Below are 13948 nucleotides of genomic sequence, written 5' to 3'. Positions count from 1 at the left end.
CGCGGTCCGTGAGTTCGAGCCCCGCGTCGGGCTCTGTGCTGACAGCTCAGAGCCTGGAGCCTGTTTCGGATTCTGTGTCTCCCTCTCTCTGACCCTCCTCCGTTCATGCTCTGTCTCTCTCTGTCTCAAAAATAAATAAACGTTAAAAAATGTTTTTTTAAAAAAATGACAATACTTTAAAAAATCTCCTTCCCCATTAAAAAATATTTCTAATCTAAAACATATGAAATTCCATTTATACCACATTCTCCAATGTCACCATCTTGATGTTGAGAGCTTATTTTTCAACTTGTCAATAATGTCTTTGAGGACACAAATGTGACAAGGTCAGAATGCACATCTAGAGGGAGCTACACATCTGTTATAAATTTCCTGCCTGTGTATGGGTAATACTTTCAATGAAAAGTGCTTTAGGGATGAAGATGGATGAAATAATTTCCCTAAGACTCATAGGTAGACAATTGAGCCTTCAAATAATAACTGTCATGTCTTCAAATCAGAGGAAGCCTGGGTGAAGTTATAGGTTTCTCTTTTGATGTAAGAGAAGGCTGTGGTGTTTTAAACTGCTCACCTACCATCCAGAATGCAGAGATTAGCAGCCCTCAGCCTTCTGCTCTGTGCAGCCCTGTCCAAGAAACAGGGCACCACGTCTCCTGTGTCCCCCTCTCCCCTGTCATATTTTAGCCCAGGCCCTAATCATAGTGGATGAGAATCCTGTTTAGAGAAGCTGCTCATGCTGACCTTTACTGAAGCACTGCTGTTCCCAGCCCCTCCTGGGAAGCATGTGGACAGCCAGACCTTGAGCCCTTGGTGGCCCAGCCATGATCCCAAAGTGGATGGAAGGCTGGTTGCCTCCATAACCTGGGAGGAAGGAGGGCCCAGCAGGAGTCAGGGGCTCTGGAGCAGAATGCTTGGGATTTGAGGACCTGGAAAGAGTCAGATGCTTACACCCAACTCCTTCTTGGTGGTGAGGGAGGAACGGGTATCATGTCATTGATGTCTGCCCTGCCCGTCCCTCAATAAGGAAACAGTGGGGGGAGGGGCAACTTGGTGGCTCAGTCGGTTGAGCGTCCAACTTTGGCTCAGGTCATGATCTCAGGATTTGTGAGTTTGAGCCCCCCATTAGGTTCTGTGCTGACAGCTCAGAGCCTGGAGCCTGCTCTGGATTCTGTGTCTCCCTCTCTCTCTGCCCCTCTCTCAATTGTGCTCTGTCTCTCTCTCACTCAAAAATAAACATGGCAAAGAAATACAAGATAAAAACAGAAAACAGTGGGAGGAATATGGGACACTATAAGACTCACCCCCAAAACTACTACCATGAGTCTACCTCAGCTCCCACCTGGATTGGTGCTACTGTGAGGTAGCTGGTAGGTGGGAAAAGTCCACAACATCTGGATTAATGCAGGGTTTCCTCAATGTTCTACCAGACACACTGCTGACCCCTCATCCATTTCTTGCAATCAGGAATCAGCCACTTCCTGGGGACTGATAGCTGCCCTACTGATCACCACACACCACTGTGACTAGCAGGCACCGTGTGCTTGTGAGTACCTATTGAGGAGTGAACACCACCATCACCAGATCTAGAGGAAAGTTGTGTCCACCACCCCAGAAGGAACCAGGGGGAATGCACGGTCAATACAATTCAAAGAGTGACTTATCTTCTGCTCCTATTACTGTAGATTCTACCTGTTAGTGACTGTGTATACAGGAGTCACACTCTGTACAGCAAAACAGAATGACCGTACATCCTCCTGGAAGCAGATACTGACACAGAGACAGAACTGTGATGGGTTTATCAGGGGAAATGAGGAAAGACAAAATAGAAGGGACAGGATTGATCAGGGAAATAATTCAGTCAAATACAAATATCAAGCAACTTTTCTAAATATATTACGTCACCACAGCCCATTTGTCACAGTGCAGGGTTCTCTTCAAACTTCAAATTCTCCTGTAAGGCAAAGAGATTTGGGGTTATTGCAATGGGATCTTCTGTTGTCCTCTATGCATTTTGTCTTCAACAATGTATCTGTGGCCTTGGATGAACACTTAATTGTGGGGCCGCATCTGTGTGTCTACCTATAAGGGAAGATGACTGTCTTCAAATCTTAGATATAGATTCCTGAATGTACACAGTATCAAAGTTATCTTTTTCTTCTTTGTAAAGTAGGACCTGAATTTTCATAGAAAAAAACTGGGGTCTTTGCCGTACCTTTTGAAATAGTGACTGCCAATCTCTCAGCCTCAGGCATTATACTCTTAGTTGCATGAAATTGAAGGAACATCTGTAGATGATCTTCTGTATGCAGATATATTCATTTCCACCCTGAGAAGGGTGAGGGCCCACTCATCCGATAACATTTTACAAATTCCTTATGTGCTTATCATCTCTTCATCGTACTGACCTCAGAAACCAACATTGTCCCTGTTTCTCAGGTTACAGACCTGAGGCTCTGAGATGGTCCCACTGAGAACTGGTGTTAGAGCTGAGACAGCAGGAACACAGGCAAAACCTCAGGAAATTGTGAGGGAAGTTCCAGAGATGCAAACCCTCAGGCAGGGTGGTGACAGCAGATGCAGGGGTGTGGTGACAGTTCAGCAGGGTGGCTCCTCCTCAACCCTGAATCCCCACTAAGAGTCTGACTCAGGCTGGAAGCCAAGGAAGCCACTCAGCTGATCTACAACCTGTCTTCACATGTAATCTCATTGAGACACAAAAATTTAGGCAGACAAGCACTTCCTAAGACCAAGTTTAATTTACCAAATCTCCAGGACATTTTCTCATACATGTGCAGACGCTTCAGAAAACCAAGGGAAACAACAATCTTGTTTTTAAATTATGAACTGGGTGCACTGTGGTAACCTTGACATTCCAAAGAGGATGACGGCATTGTACACTGTGCTTGAACCTGTGAAGCAGTTCTTTGCAGATATCCTCATGCTCCCTGCCCAGGCTGTGCGCTCTGCCACGAAAGGCCTCCAAGTCCATCCTACTGACCCCAACACCCTCCCCTCTGCACCTCCTCGAACTCTGCTTGCCGTCCACAACTTCCCTTCTATTCCTGTATGATTCAAGTTTCTCCCATTGCTTCACTGCTGCTTCCATTATGGTGACCACATGTTCTGTGTCATATAATGCATGTGCCCCATTTCACACAGCACACCTGAGACACCTGAAGTTAGGGGTGCGTCTCATCTGTCACAGAACCCACAACATTGTGTCTGTAAAATACACACCAGTACTGCTGATACATCTACCTTTGTGTAAAAATCCTCTTTCTTGGGAAGATGGTGGTGTAGGAGGACACTGGGCTCACCTCGTCCTGCTGATCCCTTAGATTCTACTCACATCTGCCTAAATAACCCAGAAAACTGACAGAAGACTAGCAGAACGGACTCTCTGGAGAAAAGTGTAGACAAGAGGCCCACAGAAGAGGGTAGGAAGGGTGGAGAGGTGGTGCTCGCTACACAGACTGGCGGGAGGCAGCTGGGTGGTGGAGGGGCAGCCTGCCCTGCAAGGCAGAGCCCCCGAAGTCTGACTTGCAAAAGTGGAGGGGCCTGACTGCGTGAGTTCTGACAGCCAGCGAGACTTAACATCTGGAATGTTAAAAGTCAGCAGCTCTGCTTGGGGGGCAGGAAGGCAAGAGGACACTGGGAGGGAGAGTTGTTGAGCCCCAGAAGACAGAACTCAGCTCAGCAAGGAACAAGATGCTGGCCAGCACCATCTCCCTCTCCCATCCCCCAGCCGAAATTCCAAAGGGAACCAGTTCCAGTCACCAAACTTGCTTGCACCACGCAAATTCCCGACGCTGTGCTTCTGTGGATCCATCCATCCAACGGGTCTGCTTCCCTCCCAGTGCTGCAGGGCCCCTCCTGCAGGGACCACCTACGGCAAAGCAAGCTACACCTGCCCCTCCCACCCCTGTGCACGTTGTGGATCCACTCCAGCTAATATGGCAGATCCCATTAAAGCAGCACCACAAGCCTGGCAGTGTGCAAGTAGCCCAGACAGGGGCCACACCACTCCACAGTGAGTCCTGCCCCTGGGAGAGGGGAAGGTATGGTACACACCAGTCTGACTGTGGCCCCAGAGGTGGGCTGGGGACAGACATCAGGTCTGACTGTGGCCCTGCCCACCAGCACAAGTTACTCCAGACAGCACAGGGGAAGTGCCCTGCAGTTTGCGCCACCCCAGGGACTACCCAAAATGACAAAACGGAGAACTCTCCTCAAAAGAAACTCCAGGAAGTAGCGACAGCAAACAAATTGATCAAAAATGATTTAAGCAATATAGCAGAACGAGAATTTAGAATAACAGTCATAAAACTAATCCCTGGGCTTGAAAAAAGTATAGAGGACAGCAGAGTATCTATTGCTACAGAGATCAAGGGACTAATAAATAGTCATGAGGAGCTTTAAAAATGCTATAAATGAGGTGCAAAATAAAATGGAGGCGACCACAGCTCAGATTGAAGAGGCAGAGGAGAGAATAGGTTAATTAGAAGATAAAATTATGGAAAAAGAGGAAGCTGAAAAAAAGAGATTAAAAAACTCCAGGAGTATGAGGGGAGAATTAGAGAAGTAAGTGATGCAATCAAATGGAACAATATCTGTATAATAGGAATTCCAGAAGAGGAAGAGAGAGAGAAAGGGGCTGAAGGTGTACTTGAACAAATCATAGCTGAGAACTTTCCTGATCTGGGGAAGGAAAAAGGCATTGAAATCCAAGAGGCACAGAGAACTCCCTTCAAACATAACTTGAATCGATCTTCTGCATGATATATCACAGTGAAACTGACAAAATAGAAGGATAAAGAGAAAATTCTGAAAGCAGCTAGGGATAAACAGGCTCTAACACATAAAGGGAGACCCATAAGACTAGTGGCAGACCTATCTACTGAAACTTGGCAGGCCAGAAAGGAATGGCAGGAAATCTTCAATGTGATAACAGAAAAAATATGCAGCCAAGAATCCTTTACCTAGCAAGTCTGTCATTCAGAATAGAAGGAGAGATAAAGGTCTTCCCAAACAAACAAAAACTGAAGGAATTCATCACCACTAAACCAGCCCTACAAGAGATCCTATGGGGATTCTGTGAGTGAAATGTTGCAAGGACCACAAAGAACCAGAGACATTGCTAAAGCATGAAACCTATGGATATCACAATGACTCTAAACCCATATCTTTCTATAATAACACTGAATGTAAATGGACTAAATGCTCCAACCAAAAGACATAAGGTATCAGAATGGATAAAAACACAAGACCCATCTATTTGCTGTCTACAAGAGATTCATTTTAGACCTGAGGACACCTTCAGATTGAAAGTGAGGGATGGAGAACCATCTATCATGCTACTGGAAGTCAAAAGAAAGCTGGAGTAGCCATACTTATATCAGACAAACTACACTTTAAATTAAAGTCTGTAACAAGAGATGAAGAAGGGCATTATATAATAATTACAGGGTCTATCCATCAGGAAGAGCTAACAATTATAAATGTCTATGTGCTGAATACAGAAGCCCCCAAATATATAAAACAATTCATCACAAACATAAGCAACCCTATTGATAAGAATGTGGTAATTTCAGGGGACTTTAATACTCCACTTACAACAATGGATAGATCATCTAGACACACAGTCAATAAAGAAACAAGGGCCCTGAATGATACATTGGTTCAGATGGACTTGACAGATATATTTAGAACTCTGCATCCCAAAGCAACAGAATATACTTTCTTCTCGAGTGCACATGGAATATTCTCCAAGATAGATCACATACTTGGTCACAAAACAGCCCTTCAAAAGTATACAAGAATTTAGATCACACCATGCATACTTTCAGACCACAACGCTATGAAGCTTGAAATCAACCACAGGAAAAAGTCTGGAAAACCTCCAAAAGCATGGACGTTAAAGAACACCCTACTAAAAAATGAATGGATCAACCAGGCAATTAGAGAAGAAATTTAAAAATATATGGAAACAAATGAAAATGAAAATACAACAACCAAACGCTTTGGGATGCAGCAAAGGCAGTCCTGAGAGGAAAACACATTGCAATCCAGGCCTATCTCAAGAAACAAGAAAAATCCCAAATACAAAATCTAACAGCACACCTAAAGGAAATATAAGCAGAACAGCAAAGACAGCCCAAACCCATCAGAAAAAAAGAAATAATAAAGATCAGAGCAGAAATAAACAATATAGAATCTAAAAAAAGTGTAGAGCAGATCAATGAAACCAAGAGTTGGTTTTTTGAAAAAATAAACAAAATTGATAAACCTCTAGACAGGCTTCTCAAAAAGAAAGGGAGATGACCCAAATAGATGAAATCATGAATGAAAATGGAATTATTACAACCAATCCCTCAGAGATACAAGCAATTATCAGGGAATACTATGAAAAATTATATGCCAACAAACTGGACAACCTGGAAGAAATGGACAAATTCCTAAGCACCCACACACTTCCAAAACTCCGTACCTCTCCATGGAAGGATCTCCCTGTCAGGTCCTCTTGCCATTGGTTTGTGCCTCCTGAATTCCTCTGGAAGCCTCTGTCTTTGGATGACTTCCAGTCTTGAAGATCAAGATGAATCAGTTTTCACTAAGAGTTACCACACCCAGGTCTCCAGTGGACACCGAACAGTTTAGTCTTTTTAAAAACCTCACAGCACCCTTAAAAAAAAATGTCAAAATCCTGGACCTGCATTTCAAGTAGGTGACCTCCCTGCTCTGTCCCACTACCGCCCTCTCCAGATCATGAGCCCCGAGCTGGGAGGAGCTGGAAGAGAGAAATGCATCCATGTTCAGCTGTGGCAGGGTGTGCACAAGAGGACAGAAAAACATTCTTCCCCAAGTGTCCTGAGCCGCCTTCTCACAAAGAGCCATCTGAAAGAGCGCATCAATAAAAACCCATGTGGAGAGATTCAGTGGCCCATATCATCATCTGCGTTAGGTGCTGAAGCACTCAGGAACTATTAGGCAGAGTGCAGGCTACCTGGTTTCCGAAGGTGAGCTCTGACTGCTCCAGCTGTTCTTGTGTTTCTTCTACTCTTCTCCTGGGCGTGCAATGGCTTTCATCAGATGCAGCACCATGTTGAGGGTGATGTTAATTGGCCCAGGTTCCCATTATAAGAACTGAATTCTCATACACACGACCCAATCATATAAGACACATTTCACATGAGGAGGAGAGTACAGAAAGCTCCCAGCCATCGCTACATCATCTTGGATTTATTATTCAATGCCTGCGGGACTCCACGTTGACACGGTCTCCTTACCTGTGATGACAGCTCCCTAATCTTGCAATAAGTATCTTTCATCATAAAGTTCAAATCTTTTCCTTGCATCCTTATCATTTCCTCATGGTTACAACAGTGGGTCTCTCAAATGGGATGGTCATATTTGTTGATGTGATTCGTCCTCCACCGAACTGCTTCCTGAGGTTTGTAATCATTTCCAGCACCTCCAGAAACATGTTCAGGAACCACATTTCCACATAGTCTGGCCAGCATCGGGGATCAGGAAATCTTTATTGACTTAACTTGCTTAGGTTCATATTTTTAACTTAATGTCTGGAAAATGTCACATTTCTCTTGAAGTCTCTATAGGAACAAATGTCTCTTGAATGTTTGTGTGTATTTGTGTGCTACTTGGCTCTAAACACTGTACAAAGTTTCAAAGTAATACAATGGGTGTCGTGTGAGCTGCTGGTAGAAGCTAAACTCACTTGTAGTTCCGTAGCTCTTCTGCAGCTAATTTCACTTTCTCCTCTGTAACTGACAGCTGCTTCTCCCCTTCCACCTGCTCCCATTCTTTCAGTCCCAGCTTCCTACAGGAGAAAGAAACATAGATTCCCTGGTAGCCCATGTGAAATTCTGCCTTTCTTCCCTCCCTGAAATCTGAAGGCAGGTCTCAAATGTGCCCTCTCCCATTCCCCGTAAATGCACAGATCCACAAACACACCCAGAGGAAAGCATTGATGCCCCCCATGAAGGGACTAAACAAAGTCAAACTCCAGCGCGCTTGGCAAGTCTTTGGCAACTCTGAGCTTCTCTTCATAGCTCTCTATTCCTACTCATTAACACAGCACATAAATATAAAAAGCCCACACGAGATGCACTCAGGCTCTTGTGATTGGGACTGCATAAGCGTATTTCTTTTCAGTGTACAAAGCCAAGCCTGACCAACTCATCACAACTAAACACATAAAGATGATGCAGGGGTTCCTGACTTGTCTGATTTCCCCCAAGGGTCCTGAACTCTCAATCAAGGCTCGGGCCATGACATTGCCATAGAGACATCTTTCTTGGACATGGTGTTATTAACACTGTACAATGACCTACTGGACATTTCTATACTTCACGAGGGAACTCCTGCCACCTGCGTCAAAAACACCAGTTGAGAAGAATGCAAAATACACTGATGAAAAGAAAATGATGTGAATTGTCCACCTTCAGAATATTGTCTCCTGGGAAAGGAATGTGGGGAAAGGATGGGAAGGGAAAAGAGGGAAAGGAAGGAAAACTGAGTTCACAGGATTCAGTAATGCCGGCACCCCTGATCTCCTGCCAGACATAAACTCCCATCTCATCTGCACCAAAATACCATCTCAGTACACCTCAATTCTCCTCCAAATATTTCCTACCCAATGTCTAGAGTTTAACCAAAAATATACATACATATGGCAGTCATGTCGCTATGACGGGACTGAAATGTAAAGGACAATGAAAATGAACCCTGAGGTTTCCACAAAGTGAAGGAAGGTGCAGATCACAGATATCAAAGCAGAAGGGAGAAACACAATTCTTTACTGATTACTATGGTAAAAGTATGGTTGGTGTTAAATGTGCTCAAAGAAAGAAAATTATCCCCGTTGTCTGATGCGTTCGTTCTTACAACAGTGTTTGTAACAATTAACTCCTGAAAGTCTTACTCTTCTGTGAGCTTCTGTGAGCTTCTTTGTCCACACATTCCATCACGAACGTCTACATTCTTCTTCAGCGTGTCCCATCTGGTGTCCTTTGGCCCTTTCTCACACCTAAGTGCATCACAGTTGTCCCCCAGTTCCTTTTTGCTGTCAAGCATAAAACAGTTTACTTGAATGTGCGCACCTGTTCCCACGAGTCAGCCCAGGAGCAGGGAGAGGAGAAAGGACAGGTTTCCCAAGGCAGGAAGCCACTTTTTACTTTCCCAGACCAAACTCATTCTACCAAGTGAGGTTTTCTTCCAAGCAACACCTCTTCCAGGTTACATTTACGAGACGTCAAGATTCCCTGCATCGAATCCTTGATGCGTTGTACTCGTATCTCCTGACTTTAAGACAGATTTGAGAAAGGTGGAATGACTATAGAAGGACGTGAATGTACTTAGCACTACTAAAATGTACACTTAAATGTTTATGCTGGGAAACTTTCTAATGCATGTATTTTACCACAGTTAAAGAAGAGAAACTCAAAAAGGAAGTAATGATGTTCATTTCTGATTACATAACATTTGACAGTAAATTTTTTTTTATCTGATTCTTATGGATCTTAAGCTGAGCATTTTCTTTCTGCACAGGCTGTTTCTTCAGACTTCGATTTCACTTTGCTGGTATGAACTTTGCCAAGGGAGAGGTGAACCTGAGAAAAACATTCTCTTTAGTGACTTCTTCCCAAGAAGAAGATCACTCAGTAGATAACATATACATCGAATATTCTAAGACATGAAAGATTTGTTTTTCTTCAAAGCTAAAGTGTACAATGGAAATCCTGCAGGAAATAGAGGGAATTTACTTCTGAAACTTCTGAAGTGTTTACTAAAGTAGCACTTTTCAAGTTCTTTGTAGATTTTTCCTTTCCCCGATTTGCAAGTAGGATAGAAACAAAACGTGTACTATGCTTTCCAAACAAACACTGGACAATGTGTCACAAAGAAGCAATGTCAACAGAACATACCCCAGAGCCAGTCCCTGTATCATTAAAAACAGTCAATCCAGTTTAGGCCAAAGAGAAAAGCCAGACACATAAAGAAATGAAGGATGAAGAGAACAGTGGAAGGTGTAAATGTTTCAGAGCAACTATCTTGGTTTCCAGACAATGGAACTGTGACTGGATGACAATGAAAAAGCGAAGAAAGTGTAAAATTTTTCAAGCCAAACAGCTCCAATGAACGACTTTTCTCTATGGAAGAGAAATATTGTCACCAGATTGATTCTCTTTCAAAATTCTCTGCATTAAGAGGAACAGAACTGTTCAACATGGTAAGAAACCTCTAGTGTTCTCTCCTGGCAGCACTGAATGACATAAAAATTAAGCCAGGGTTATGAAAACAAATTCTGCCTAACTCTTACCAAATAAAAGAGGTACTGTGGTGTTATTGCTGGAAACAGCAGTGAACGGCATGGAAGGTTGAGCGGCTCAATTCACCCAATGACCAAAAGGGCACAAACATCGAATTATGCTCACTCAGGAAGCCCCGATTCTTGACATTCTGATTTCTCTCAGATTGCAACGAAGCGTGTACACTTGGAATGATGTCATTAAAAAATTCATTAGTGCGCTCAAGTGTCTCACCGTTATTCTTCAACAAAACACAGTCATCAGGAACACTTCTTACTTTTACTTCCATTTTTAAAGGACAAAGAAGGAATTTTAACACTTTTTTTAAAATTTATTTTTTGAGAGAGAGACAGAGTGAGTGAGCAGAGGAAGGGCAGAGAAAGACAGAGGGAGAGAATCCCAAACAGGCCCCCCACCGTCAGCACAAAGCCTAATGCAGAGCTCAAACTCACGAACCATGAGACCATGACCTGAGCTGAAACCAAGAGTTGGATGTTTAAGCGACTGAGCCAACCAGGAGCCCAGGACAAAGAAGGGATTTTTATCTTCCATCTTTGTGTTTCATAAGAGGGAAACTTATTTTGCCACATAGTTTCTTGAGCACGTTTCTTTGCTCCACTGATCTACACAAATGTGTAATAAAGGATTCAGAATTCAAAAATATTAATTACACTGACATAAAAACCTATCTCTGGTGGGTAAGTCATTACAGAAATAAATAATGTGGTATTTTACATATGTGATAATTGCTTTGAATTTAGCCTGGTATAAAATGGAATGAAATGGGACATCAGGATGAAAGAGGAGCTGGCAAAATCAGTGAACCAGAAGTGAACATAATTCCAGGTGAAATCATGAAAATGAAAAACAGGGTGGGGGATGGTTATACCTGCTGTTCACAAAAGAGTATTTTTTTTCTGCATGTTTGCATTTTCTTTCATGTAGTACTTAGTCTTCTCAGAAATTTGATCTAAATTAACCAAAAAGGTAAAACAGCAATCTCTTAAGATTAGTACCAAAACCAGTAAAATCAAATTACCCATTGTGTCAACAGCAAAGGTGCGTGATCTGGCACTGTGGTCACATATAACATTTTGGCATTACTGTGGTCCCTGAAGAAAGCAAGTTTTAGTTAGTGGCATTTTATTTTTCTTTGTCTCAGTCTCTCCTTCTCTCTCTCTCTCTCTCTCTCTCTCTCTCTCTCCTCTTTCTTTTTTTTTTTTAAGAGAGAGAGAAAACAGAGTGGGTGAAGGGTAGGGGGAGAGAGAGAGAGAGAGAGAGAGAGAGAGAGAGAGAGAGAGAGAGAGAGAATCTTAAGCATATTCCAGGCTCAGTGCAGAGTCCGAGGCAGGACTCGATCCCATGACCCTGCTATCATTTCCTGAGCCAAAATCAAAAGTCAGATACACAACCGACTGAACCACCCAGGGATCCCCTAATATCCCATCATTAAACAACATTCTTCTTAGAATATATGAACAGTTCAAATTGCTCTGACACCACCAGAGGAGAAATGGAGAAAAATCAAGTATCCTACATACTTATATTCTGTCCTTCATGATCAAATAAACAAATCAGTACAATTACTTGAAAAACAAAAGTCAAAAAGAAAAAATAACCTACCTAATTTCATCCAGGTTTTCCCCCACTTTCACTCACACTTTAAAAATAAAGAAAGGGACTCCTGGGTGGCTCAGTCAGTTGAGATCCAACTTTAGCACAGGTCATCATCTTACCACTCACGAGTTCAAGCCCCATATCGGGCTCACTGCTGTCAACACAGAGCCTCCTCACTTGCACTCTCACTCTCTCTCAAGAATAAACAAATCCTTTATATAGATAAATAGATAAAATAAATAAATAAATAAATAAATAAATAACAATAACAATCAGAGGCGGGCGCCTAGGCGCCTCACCAGTTGATTTTGGCTCAGGTCATGATCTCACGGTTGGTGAGATTGAGCCCCATGTGAGGCTCTGTACTGAAAGCGTGGAGGCTGCTTGGGATTCTCTCTCTCCCTCTCTCTCTGCCCCTCCACCACTCGTACACACACACTCTCTCTCTCAAAATAAGTAAATAAACATTTAAAGAACTACTGAGAGAGAAAGTATTCTAAATGTCACTTGTTTGGCACTCAGAGGCCTCCAATGTCTTTCTGCTGCTCCACAAGGTCCCATCCATGAGAACCAGGGCGGGATGCTCACTCAGGTGGATATGGCCTTGGAATCAAACACACTTGGGTAAAATCTCAGCTTTACCCCTTAGTAACTAGAACCCTGGATAATTCCCCAAATCACAAGATGGCAAAAGCCCAAGATACAAATGTTACCACCTGCATCACTGGTAAACACCATGCAGGAAACACTCAACTTACACGTGGCTAGCACATGGACAGCACCTAGAACAGGGCCCAGTACTCCAGAATCTTCTGACAGGCATTGAATTCTATTGTTCGGTCCCGAGCTGCAAGCTTACCTTCTATTTGTACAATGTGAGAGCTCTGCTGCCCTGAGGTCACCTTTCTCTATACCAGCAGTGCTATATTCCCCATAGCAACACCAGCATTTGAGGACCCACTATGTGCCAAGTCACTTAATCAGCACAGTCCGTGAAGCCCATACACAATCCATTTGCCCCATTTTGCATCTTGTTCACTTCAACTCAGTCTCCACTGGCATTAGAGGCTCTCTCCACCCAGGACTCCTAACACATGTTTCAAACCTCTCTAGTGACACACTCTTGGCCTGGCAATATCTGACCTCTTCTCTAAGGCTTGAGCTTCTTGACAGGCTCAGACAGTGCCTTAATCTGTACATTTCCCCCACTAGTCAGGTCACACCAAAATACTCCTGCCACTGGATTCTTAAACATTTCTGACCAAAGTTAAACGCATCCACTTCTTTCTAATTGTCTAATTTTTTCCTCTACTTCATCACCTCAGTTGGTGGCAACTCAATCTGTGTTATCACATAGGATGCAAACAAGGAAAAGTCACTGTAAAGAGTTAAGGGGCTAACTAGACCTGATAAGTCAATGTCTTTACTTCTAGCTGAATGAGAAACCACAGTGAACAGCTGTATTAAGAAAATATTAAAGGGCACCTGGGTGGCTCAGTCGGTTGAACATCCAACTCTTGACTGTGGCTCAGGTCATGATCTCATGGTTTGTCATATCGAGCCCCGCGTCAGGCTTTCTAATCTTTTAAAAAGAGATTTAAAAAACAATAGATTACAAGGAAAATAGAAGCCTGAAATCTTACCTTCATATACTCGACTCCACCTAGAAGAGGGATAAAGAAAATTAAACTTGATGTAGAAACATTATTTTTTTTTAATGTTTTTAATTTATTTTTGGGACAGAGAGAGACAGAGCATGAACGGGGGAGGGGCAGAGAGAGAGGGAGACACAGAATCGGAAACAGGCTCCAGGCTCCGAGCCATCAGCCCAGAGCCTGACGCGGGGCTCGAACTCACGGACCGCGAGATCGTGACCTGGCTGAAGTCGGACGCTTAACCGACTGCGCCACCCAGGCGCCCCAGAAACATTATTTTTTTATAAAAGTATACTTCGTGAAAAAAAAAAGTCAAAATCATAATCCAATGTGGTATTATAATAAAGG

At 43.2% G+C, this 13948-nt stretch overlaps 1 long non-coding RNA gene across 1 annotated transcript; it reads right to left on the bottom strand.

Moving 5' to 3' along the window:
• Positions 1-328: 328 nt before the first annotated feature.
• On the bottom strand, positions 329-9843 carry LOC131499493 (uncharacterized). Its single transcript, XR_009255914.1, has 4 exons — positions 8942-9843; positions 7736-7837; positions 6488-6681; positions 329-1951 (listed from the first exon to the last, which is right to left on the bottom strand). It is a non-coding gene; the product is annotated as an uncharacterized LOC131499493 (long non-coding RNA).
• Between the last annotated feature and the right edge of the window lie 4105 nt (positions 9844-13948).

The sequence above is a fragment of the Neofelis nebulosa genome, chromosome 17 (assembly GCF_028018385.1).
Source record: "Neofelis nebulosa isolate mNeoNeb1 chromosome 17, mNeoNeb1.pri, whole genome shotgun sequence".
In the NCBI taxonomy this organism is placed as follows: Eukaryota; Metazoa; Chordata; class Mammalia; order Carnivora; family Felidae; genus Neofelis; species Neofelis nebulosa.
This window is presented reverse-complemented; position numbering and strand designations above follow the sequence as displayed.